Below are 13029 nucleotides of genomic sequence, written 5' to 3' on the forward strand. Positions count from 1 at the left end.
AATCATGAGGGAATCATGAAAAATAGACAGAAAAGTAGAGTTAGGAAGTATACAAGAAAAGGTGGAGAAACATTCAATGTTCAAAGACCCATATTGATTGGTGGAGTGAAAGGATTATTATTGGGGGGGGGGTAGGGCTACCTGTTAAATTACGGCACTGGAGTGAAAACTGGGACTCACCAGCCAAAAGCCGGATACAACGGAGGAGTAATGGAAATGGAATCATGAGGGAATCATGAAAAATAGACAGAAAAGTAGAGTTAGGAAGTATACAAGAAAAGGTGGAGAAACATTCTAGTGCCATTGGTAAATAGACACTGAGCCATTTAGCTCCAAGAAAAAAAAATAATGAAAGACTGCATTCAGCGAAGGAATAAAATACAATCAAGTAGGCCTACATCGTAAAAGAGTAGGTAACATTGAAGTATGATATACATATTTCTTTCGACGTTAGGTCGATGTTGAAAGACCTAAGAAAGGGAAATGAGGGAAAAGAAAGAGAGGGGGAGAGGGAGAGAGAGAGAGAGAGAGAGAGAGAGAGAGAGATAGCAGAAGAATAGAGTGATATGCACGAGAACGTTTGAAAGTGAAAAATGTATATAGTCATCGTCCTGTCGAAAGCCCATTCTACTAAGCATCTGAAAAAAAAACCTTTTTTATCTGATATTTCATTATTATTTTTATTATTATTATTCTACATCTGGTTAGCAATTGAAGTGAAGAAATTTGTCAAAGCGCGTACGGGGAAAAAAAAGGAGAATTGTTGGGGAAAGGCGAAAACACATATTATTCACATACAATCAAATAAAAAGAAGAAATGTCAATACTCGAAGGTCTACGAAGACGTGTGAGAGTGTCTGAGGCGAATGGAAATATCACAATTCGATGAATGCAGCTAATGGCTGCATTCCATTTTGAAGGCAACTAGTCAATTTTGAAAGTAGAAAAAAGTTATTTGCAAAGTGTAGGTGAATAAGACACGCTTCGATAATATTTCTTTGCAGTTTTCACTGCCGATGTTGAGGTATATAGTATCTGTTAGTTATTTTCATGTCATCCATATCATACTATAAGTTCTATTAATCCATCTCTCCCTTCATTTTCCTTAGAACATGATTCCTTGTATGTATTATATCATTATGCGTCTATATTTATGTCTCTACTCCGAAATCTGTGGGATAATTGTATGAACATTACAGAGTTTGTACAGGTCAAAATAATGTTCTTTGTTACTTGGAGGCACACGTCATTTTGCATCATTATTGTCCAGTAATTAATGTTCAAGCACATCTCTGGTTCGAGTAAGACTGATAAAAACGTGAAGTATACGTGGTATTCTAACGTAACAGGGTACAACGTGCTTTTTTAAGTATAGGGACATAAATGCCCATCATTGTGATACGATGCATATAAAGACACGTATCACTCATTATGGTAAAGAAAACCGCTGATGATGATGACGGTACAATCACAGAAATGAAAGAAAAATGCTAAGATATATAGAGGGGAAGGAGAGGAAGACATCACAAGCTTGATAATCAGCTTTGCTTGTCAGCAAAAGTCAAAGAAAAGATAATGCACATGAAGGGATGTTTTCACTCACATTTCTACACCATGTAAACAGCAACAATAACAGCAACAACAAAAACAACAACAACAACAACAAAAACCCCAAAATGACATGGAAATATGCATATAATGGTAGTTATAGTAAATTTGATTTGATCTGATTTGATTTATTTTCTGTACAGCATCATTTACACTTCTTCTTTTTTTGCAATATAATCAAAAATAATACAAACAAACATGATATAAACAAACATGACAACCTAGTCTCTACAATTTCAACAATTTTCATTACACACACATCTGTAACATAATTACAGTAAATATACTATGAATTACCCCAACACAGCTTGCTAAAATTGTTCACGGTTGGTTTTCTATATCCAGCCATTATCTGGCTTGCTGCCTGTCTGGACATGGTCGGATTGTCAAGAGGTATACTGAGTTTGAATTGTATAGGTTGTGAGTATTTAGATGACAAAAAATAAAGTAAAATAAAATAAAGAATGAGGGCTAGATCGAGAGTGCGAATATTTCATTAAACGAACAATAATTTTAGAGGATTTGATCATGCGAATAATTAGAGTGCAGCCCATGAAAGCACTGTGTATAGTGAGGCATGCAAGCAAGCGTTTGGGAAATGTCAATACATCCCGACGAAGGGTTGACTCTTTATGACATTAATTCACGGGTGGTCCACTCAAGTTACGCATTACTGACAAACTTTCAAAGAATATTGTGCCTCTCTTTGATAATATAGGGGACATTGAACAGTAGACCTACAATCCTGGGGCCCAGCCAAGTGAATGAATGATAATAGCAGTTAGGGTGGCATGTAGCTGAGACCCTGGATCTAAATATTTGACAATTTCACAAGGGCCGTACAAAATGGGGGCAGTGCAATACCATTCGACTCATCTTCAGTGCACGTCCTTCATAAGAAGATAAAGTATAACAACAAAAATGCTTTACTTTATCAGGGATAAGGTAATTATGCAAATGTGATAAAAAGAGAAATTCAAAATATCATACAGGAAATAAGTGAACACTTGAAATTACATACTTTATGCCACTGGGGAATGCGAGTTTATTAATTCTACTATACAGTGATATCTCAGTGTACTACGCAGTGTACTCGGTGACCACAGCTAAATTGTATATCAATACAGTCGGAATAAAATTTTAGAAAAAGTCACCAAATATGGTTGAAATTGGTTAAAGGCGTATTATAGGAGTAGCAAATGAAAATATGGTCGGGGCACAATACGTCTCCCTCCCCCCCCCCCTACCTTTTTAATCTAAATTGACAATGGTGTCTACATAAACGTATATTGTCTGTTTGCTTATTGTTCTTATGTTATCTTCTATGATATCGGGGTATACTCTGTTGTAACGTAATATTCTGTTCCACAGAGTATCTTTTAGGTAGAATGAGCGCTTTATGGGAGTATCTCTATCATTTATCATTATTACTATTTTATAGGGCTAAGCGAGGGGTTTGTTATTCGGGTAACGAAAAGGTAGTCATTGGCATGGTACAAATATACTGAGTTTCACGTCATCAATCCATTTCTAGCAATTTAATGCCATTCGATGATTTGCTGCTGCTGTTCTTCGGGTTTAGGTCGTTTTATTTCATCTTTAAAAACAAATTGAGGACACAATGAAATACTTGAGTATACATTAGGATGACCCTAAAATCAGTACAACAATGTAATAAACATAACAACACGTAATAAAGAAACAGGGAATCCATAACAGAGATACAAGATAATGCGGGTTTATCTGATGGTAAATTCAGTTCTACAGAACGAATAATATGTATGAAGAAAAAAAAATGCAGGTGTCTCAAACAAAATGATACACTTCTCTCAAAACAGTATACCTTTTCTATATTCATTGTATAATCAGTAGTGTCATCTCCAATGCCTGCCAACGGCTGATACGCTGATTTTTTTTTCTTTAGCTAAAGAACTGAGAGGTGTTTGTAATCGAAGACTATCGGATAGTCTTAGATGCATGTAACCCTTTGAGTGCGTTGAGTGCCGATTGGAATAGGAAAGCCCATTAGCATTGCCCTTTCTGCCCAAAGTCCCTGGTATAGAGAGGGATAAAGAAAGACCAAAAGATGTACACAGAGAGGAGAGAGATCAGAGAGCTCTAGAAAAAAAAAAGAGAATACAGACAAACATATTAGGCGTATATAAAAGCGACAAAAAGCTAGCAAAAGGGTGGGTAGCAGATTCGATAAAAAGACGAAGGGACGATTACAAATGGAGAAGGGAAAACAGTAAACAAGAATTATCAGAATTTGGTGAGGCAGAAACACCTAGCGACAGTACACAACAAATACACTGTCAAGAAAGAATACGTGAAAGGGCATTCACGAAAGCCAGTTCATAATATTGTTTGATAAGAAAAATAAGACACTGAGAAAGGTCGCTCTAGTATTACCGTAGACTGCCCTTCAAGTGTTTTTTCCTACAAGAGTTTGAAGCTGAAGGCTTTTATTACTAAACTAGAATAAGACGAAACAGACCTTTACAATGTTATCTTTTTATTACAGGTCGGTACCAGATTATAAGAGTTAGGGAACTGTGGAGTTTCACATGTTTTACAATTCGTCTCAATGATTTCAGTCACAACCTCAAATCGGCAGCGCGGTGGTAATGTCATGCACGTCACAAGTCTCTAATGAACCTGTAAACGACTCTCCCAATAAAATTTGTGTTTTTGACATGAAATCAATTAGAATAACAGCATATTCTTGTTGCGTGAGATGTACCCCTCCAATAGATGTGCCCCCAGCATGTTCAAAATGTTCTCATTTTGTACTTGTAGGCATATTGTTTGCTGATTGAATACGCGTCGTTGGACTGAACCTAACTGTACATTCTTAAATAGCAAAATAATAACGATGATGATGATGATGATGATAATAATAATAATAATAATAACAATAATAATTATTATAATGATAACAAGATACAGCAAATCTGCCTTTCATGGCAAACAGGTTGCAGTCAGTTAGGAAAATTAATCATTGACTAGATGAATGGTTTCGTGTACAAAGCAATGGCTCTATCGTCCTTTCCAATACTCGTATATATTCGATGAAAACATACGAATCTTTGCATAGCTCTCATGTTCCGATTTGAACTTTATCGAAACTTTAATTATTCCCCGCATCTAACGTCATTCTGTCTACAAAGGAGACTTAATCATGATGAGGAGTCGCACTTTTAAAAGCACTAATTCTCCACTGAAAACAAAATATATATTCGTATCCATATTCTTAACAGTTATAGAGTGAGAACGAGACAGAAACATTTCGAATACTCGTAATGTCATTTACCTGTTTTTCATTCCAAAGCATTACCAGACGGCGTGCAATATCGCTACTGTCATGCCTAGGTTTACAAATGGAAATTGAGAATATGTATAAATTATCTTCTAATATTAGTCATAACATCCTTGTCTGATATTATTTGAAAGAATAGCCCAATCATGAATATTAACATCTTAAAAAGAAAACAAATTTTCCTATATTCCCCGTTTGTCTGGCAGAAAGAAAATGTTCCACAACGCACGTTTTTACAGTCATTGTGCTGCGAAGGCTACAGGGAAAAGAAAAATAAATAAATAGGAAGACGATAGGTGCATTTTGTATTGTGCATTTACATATTACAGAGATCCCCTGGGCTGTGAGATTTGCGATAAATCACCTTATTTCTTTAATGTATAGTATCCAAAATCCAACAGGACAAACGGATGAGCTAGCTTGTCCCATTGAGACCTGTGTTAAAAGGAAAAGGAGTTTATTTAGCTTTGGTATACCGATGTAGATTTTGATTCATCCAGGTACATGTATTATGATGAAAGCGTGTAAATTGAATCAATTCTGTTCGACTGGACTTACTTGTGAAAATTACGAAGAGCACATTTTCGTGACTCGTCCGAGTCACTTCTTCAGCTCTATCTGGCTGGCGAGCATTCGTCCGTGATGGGTGTTCTCTCCGTGATTTTCACAAGTAAGTCCAGTCGAATAGATTTAATTTACACGATTTTATGATACTTTGGAGTTTCCTACTCTACGAATGTCTCGAATGAATCTGATCTCTCTTTGTCATGAGATTTTTAATACTGACCTTGTTGTACAGCACCAATTGTAACTGGATGAAGCTTAGTGAGAAGGACAGACACATTAATGTCTGATCTGTATTGTATAGTCATCACTTTTATTTCGCCACTTCGATGGCAGCGGTCCGGCGTGTTTTTCGGTGGAGTGACGATAGATAGGATTATTGTGTTGCGGAGAATAGTTCGCATCCTTGTATCACCTAAAAGAAAGCACATAATCATATACACTCGTAATTGTTTTTCGAACCTTCACGCTTGGGAAATTAAATCCAGCCATTGCTCATGAGAGGAGAACAAGATAGACGAAAAAAAAAATCTAAATACAATAAGTGGCTGTGAAGCTCACAAGAGGGCTCTTCACAATGTCGACAGCACTTTCTCACGGTACACCTTTTAATGCATGCAGGTCTCACACCTCATGAAGAATGAAAAGGGGGGAAAAAGAGGGGAAGCTCAATTACTTTTTCTTTTCAAATCTAAAAAAAAACAAAAAAACTACTAAGAAGCTAAAAAAAAAAATATAAGGATGATCCCACAAAATTACAATTATTTGTCACAAAACGTACACATTCCACGGACTCGTTAATGAAATATTTTAGGGGTAATGTCACTCTCCAGCTTTCTGCAAAAGATTAGTCGTGTTATCTTTCATTATGCTAGAAAAGTGAAAATGTTGAATTTTCTTCATATCTTTTTTTAATGTCTTTGTCCAGAATAACGTCATGAGTGTTGTAGTCTCCTTATCAAGTGATGACTGCACCAAAACCTAAAAAAGAATAATAACTTTTGAATAGATTGTCTGATTTTCATCAAATTTCACTCATGACATGTGTTATATCAATATTGCTGCTTTCACTCAATCAAGATGGGACATCATGGGGCTATGGTTTCCTTCAAAAGAAGAAGAAGAAGAAGAAAAAAAAAAGCATACGAAGTATGACACCAAAACATCCGTACTCTCACAGGTTACCACACATTCTTCAAAGTATGACAGCATCTGCATTTCTTGGCACAAGTCAGACAAAATGTCTTTTATTACGATCTGCTGAATTTGAACTTCGTTGAAAGTGCCATGTAAAACCGTCATGACATCGATGCACGAATTCATGTAAATGAATCAATCCCCAAATCACCACATAACACCTTGTGGAGATCATCACCGTTACCACATTCTCACATAAACATATTATGAAATAATAATGTACAGCCATTCAAAAGTTACTACATGTAGTATCAGAGATGAGTGAAACACCTTTACAGAGTGTCAGATTACACACAAATACAGCATTAATATCACACAGACACACACCCAAGAAGTTCCAATTTCCATGTAACACACTCTGCAAGGGGCATTTTGCTCTGAAGGTATTCTTTTTTTTTTTTTACTTATTGGCTGACTGATTTATTGGCTTTTTACTATTTTACCTGCAGACACCTAAGGTAAATTCCATATGAATGAAATATAGTTCTACTTTGACAAAGTATTATATTCTTTGCAAACTTTACTTCCTTTTTTATATTTGGCAATGAAATACAGGTACATAAGTATGCTTTGATTTTCTTGCATACAAAAATAAAAATACTCCACTCTATGCGTATATAATAATTCATAAATCTATGTACAATAAAACATTTTTTTTTTGTCACTTACATTCTATAAAAGCAAGTTATGTAGAACGGTAGCTGCCTCTTACCAATCGGCGAAGTTTCATCTGAATTGAATAACTCTGCACTGCAAAATAAAATCTCTATAATTTACCGCCAAGTTACCTGGTGGGCTGTGGCATTAAAGAGATGGATGGTATCATATTGGTTGAGGTGAGGATTCAGCTTTTAAGTTTTTGCAAGATACTTAAAAACCACTTTATGAAATATGTAAGAGCATACAATTCTAAGAGGAATTCAATATTTATGTGATGAAATGGCCGAGATATCCACAAACAAAGTAAGACAAAGTGATCCTAATAAAACGTGGGTCCCACCTTTCATTTGGATCAGTTTGTTCTGGATATCTCAGCTATTTCAAAAACTATTTTTCATCAAATAAACTTTGAATTCCCTGTAGAATTATATGTTTTTTTCATATTTCATAAGAGGTTTCTCATCATCTCAAAAAAAAAAAAAAAATCATTGAAAAATGTTCGAAACCTGCAGTCCCATCTCAACTGACCTGTCCCATCCCTTTAAGCCTGGAAGGCCTGCTAAATGAGGATTTTAAAAAAAAGATACCTTATATCTGCTCAAAATTGGAAGGGCTGGTGACATACCTACTTGAATTCTTGTTGTTGTCACACTTTTACAAAGTCTAATCATTTCTTGAAATTCTGACATTTTCTGTTTGCTATAGTGTCTTAAATTGGCTTCGCTTGCTTACAGGCTCTTCTCTGACATGTTGAACTGCATCAATTAAATATCAAAGACAACTTATTTACACATCTGTTTACAAGGTTGCCCACTTTTTCACCCTTTACTTCACGTATGCTTCATTGGAACTCTTGCATTAGGATGAATTCAATATACAAAATTCACAAAAACGATGCTCAATGACCTTATCTGGACACTGTGCAAGGCACAAAGTCAAATTTATGTGCGTGTGTGTATTTATTTTGCCAAGTATACTATATGCAATTAAAAAACCTAAAATGGCATTAAAGTGCTCATTCTTGCAGGGGAAGCACAGTCTCTCTTTCTTTTTAAGATGGAGTGTTTCACTGCCATTTTTTCATTACATACATGTACCGTACATACGTGGCAGATCTTCAGAGGAAGAAGAATCAAGGTAATTTCAAATTCAGAAAACAATGCGTGGTAATGTTATCAGGGCTCTATCAAATGCAAGCAAAGTGTAGAGAACTATTGTTTTCTATGAATGCAAGCTGTTCCTCGGTCATTTTTCTCTGACCCATATAATTTCTATATACACACAACTCAGTACAGTATTGCACATCATCAAGAATTTTCACAAAGTATACTCTCACATAATATACTCTAACATTTACATCGTTGACAAGAGACCAACAAAGAGGAAATATGTATCTATATATCTACATATATCCAGCAAACAATTAAAGTTCATACATGTTAACACATATCTTCATATTTTGACATGTGGATCATATACCAAGTAATCATGCATGATCTTTCAAATATGTTAAACATGAAATAAGTGCATAGCTGACAAATATGAAGTTATATATGACCAAGGCCAAATTCTATAGTATAACCATGACTTATCTGAAGGATGATGTAGACTTCAGAATAGTGCATGGCAGGGCATTTTAGTACACTTGTGCAAGACAACTTTGTGCAGCAATAGATTATAGTGTATTACTGTGCACTATAACAAGGATAATGAACACCTCATACCAATTCAACAGAACACAGGTATGTTTATGTCACACACTACTCACTATGATATCACATATATCTAAAGTATGGTTAAAACATCACAGGATCTCCCTCCTATATAAGCTGAAATACAAGGGGTAAAAATCATATACATTGGCATTATACATCTTACAAATGTACAGAATGCAAACCTACATTGTACAAAATACTATGGCTGAAGCTCCCTGCCAATAATACCAGCAAATAAACTACATTCATTCACTTTAGCACTCACACAGATATACATACGTTCCACAGGGTTTTACAAGGAGAAATACTGGATTTCATAATTATATAGAATATGCATATTCTGTGAACACAGACCTCATCTGTACTAGAAAGGTGTCCATACATAATGTTCTGAGTCAATATCATGAGAATACAACACAACACTTATTTATCTGCATACCACATGTGTTTCACTATACCTTAATATCATGGCTTGATTTTTTGAACTATAATTTAAAACTCTAAATGTCAATTAGTCTGAGGATTACATTCTTAACCCATGCATTACCAAACCACATTACTTGTATAATACAGTTTCATGAATGAACTATTCAGGGAAACAAATTGTCCCCTCACAACACAAGCAGCGTTAAAGAGAAGAGAGAGAGAAAGAAAAGAATACATAGATAAAAAATAAAATCCGATGCTATGCTGCTCAATACAACATATCTTTTAATCACACACATATATCTTACAATGTTCTATGCAACATTTATGATATTCCTGTAATATTCAAGCAGACTAGAACAGTAGCTTTATTGTTGATAAAACTCCTTGCACTAGTAGAACAAGTTTAAAAATCTTGAGCAAGTCCTTGAATAATAATTTTTTTTTACATATCAAATCTCTCTTATTCGATATGAGCAAATAAAAATGTACACGTACATTCTTAATGACACATATAATTAAAAAAATGTTCATTTGTAATCCGTAAGTCCTGAGTTTGATGCACAACAGAAATGTTATGACATATCGTATCTTCATTTATTTTTCAGATGGGACTTGATACTTCGATATGACGTAGAAACCCTTGGAAAACCCAGATTATGCTGGGATATTGTCAAGAGGTGCTTATAGTGAAGGCACTGAAGAACAAAATCAGTGGTGAAATTTCACAAAGTACAGTTCCTGCTATAAATGTGAATATGTTGCGGTCTCAGATCACAATCCACTCGAAATTGAAGACAATATGGCCCGAATTCACGAAGGTGGTACAAATGAAACCATGGTTTAAACTATGGACAAATACCATGGAGCGCCAAGTGTCGCATGGAATATTTCGTTACGAAATCAGTCATTTCGTGGATGAAATGATTATTTTCTAACGAAATGATAACATTTTGTAACTAAATGAACATTTCATCCACGAAATGATAATTTTGTTAACGAAACGGTCATTTTGTCGACGAAATGACCAATTTCGTAAAGAAATATTCCGTGTGACACTTGGCGCTCCATGGTTTTTGTCCATGGTTTAAACCATGGTTTCATTTGTACCACCTTCATGAATTCAGGCCTATAAGATCAGAATACATCAATACTATCTCACACTAACATGAAGAATCTCCATTTCAAGTCTTTTTTTTTTCGTTAAGACCAACAAAGTGTTTTGCATCTTATTGGAGATGGATGGCATAAAAACACACAACGCTCAGCTGGGCTCATCAGGGAGGTGTTATGGAAGGAAAAGAAACTCTAACTCTCCTTTGAAGTCATGCGTGACACCACCGAGAATCCATGGGCTTAGCTTTAAGTGGAACCCAGGTGCTTCCAAAAGAGTGCATTAGTAATCAGGACTACAGCCCTCTCGTGGCAGAAAAGACTTTCCCCTATTGCAGTTTCTCAATGTGCTGGCAGCAATGAATTTGTGTGCTCTGCATTGGAGCAGGGAATCATCACGCAGTGTAACAATTACACTTTAAATGGCAAGAAGCAGAAAAGCATACTGGAACATGCTTTAGCTAATAACTTTATTTGAAGGATCAAATATGCCAGACAAAAAGATGAGAAGCTACAAAACATACGCAAAAGTGTGTATCATGAAAATTTAACATTTTAAGATGAACTTATCTTCATTTCGTTTGAATGATTCATTACAAGAACTGAAATGTAATCCAATAAAATGTGAACCTTGTTCTTCACCTCTACATTTTATCTTAGAGCTAGAGCGGTGCCGAGCATGACTTCAAAGTGCACGCAAATAGTATACATCCCATTGTAATGCTTTAGAACCCAAACAAATGTTTGCATAGATTACGAAGAGCTTCCACTCCTTCAATAACACCTCCCTGGTCTCAATGGGCCTCAAAACTTCTATAACATGAGGCAGACATACCATTGACTGAGCCAGCTAATCAGCACTCAGTGAGGTAAATGAAAAAAAAAAAAAAATCCTACTAATCTTCTCTGTTTCCAATCGCCACAATGGGAGGTAGATTCATCATCGACTTGGTACGTGATATTCCATCCACAAATTCCACTTACAAATTTCATTTGGCACAACTTGGAATAGGCTGCAAACACAGGCCTAGTACCATCAGTGGTGGGATACAAACGACAGTTATTGTGAAATGTATTTCTATGATCCCAAGGCACAATGAATTGCATCATTACTGTGCATCTCAGAATGGCACAAAAGTTGATGGCACATTCTTGTTGCTTTCTATTTTTACCACAAGGAAAAAAAAAGAAGAGAAAGACAGGAAGTGAAGTCAGATTTCATCTTTGGATTTTTGAGGACTTTGTCTTTTTTCACACACATATCACATGCTTTAAACTTGTATCCACCAAATCACATAACATGTGCATCAATGACCAAACTTATCCAAAATATGGAAAGAGGGCATATGTACACACAATTGTGCTTAACATTTCTGAAAATGTCAAGAAAGGTATTTTCTCTCTTACATTTATTAGAGATAAATGACTACATGGGCTTTTGTGTAACTAATTGACTCAAAGTCCACGTGACAAGCTGGGCCAGTTATAAAAACCAAAAGTATGAAAACAGCACGAATGTTTAACTAGGAAAAGTCAGTTTAGTGAGAGTTTTGTGTCTGATGCTGCAGATGTACAGCATGAAGCCTTGTTGTGCCATTTTGTATCTCATTGGGGAAAAGAACTCCCATTTCTTCTAAATATAAAACTCACCTCCCTTCCTTCTATCCAAGAATAGAATAGAAAAGAATACAATATGTATAGATGGAAAAAACGTATATATTTGTACAAAGCTTGTGAGACAGATATTGTCGATTTTTAAGCATTTTATTTGCAAAATGTTTCATATATGTATCTACATGTATATACATAAATATATACATGGTATAATGTGCCATACATATTATGTTTTTTAAAGCAGCATGTTCATTGGAAATAGTACATAACGAGGACTGAATATGCATGCAGCAAAAGCAATCTATGAACATCAACCAAAAACTGCTTGTTTCACAGATTTGTTAAAAAAAGAAAAAGAAAAAGAAAACTTGTGTGTTTGATTCTCACAAGTTATTTGCAGAACACCCCTGAGAAATGAATGGAATACCATACCCCATAGAGGTACAGGTGGCACAATCAAATACAGTGTATGGGATTCAATGGCACTATTGATTGGCACAGATGAAGCTTCTTTCCATGAAGGAGTACCTGGAACTAACCCTCTCTCTTTCTCTACTGGTATTCTGTACCGATTGCAGTCTCTCAAAGACTGTGCAAAGTTCGACGCAGGGAGACATGTTGTGGCAAAGATATGCTATCTTTCACAAGTCTGTACGCTGCGGCAAACTTCAGCTTGTAGCTCCTGCAAACCTAGTAACAGGTGTATCCCCTGTCAAATCTCTTCTAGTATACAAATCAACGTTGCCTTGAGTGTTTCTGGTTGAAATTATGGGCAGACACTAATAAATTAGTAAACTATTCACAGAGCACATA

Source organism: Diadema antillarum, unplaced genomic scaffold, assembly GCF_040938485.1.
Source record: "Diadema antillarum isolate AM-2024a unplaced genomic scaffold, OU_Dant_1.0 seq00001482_RagTag, whole genome shotgun sequence".
NCBI lineage: Eukaryota > Metazoa > Echinodermata > Echinoidea > Diadematoida > Diadematidae > Diadema > Diadema antillarum.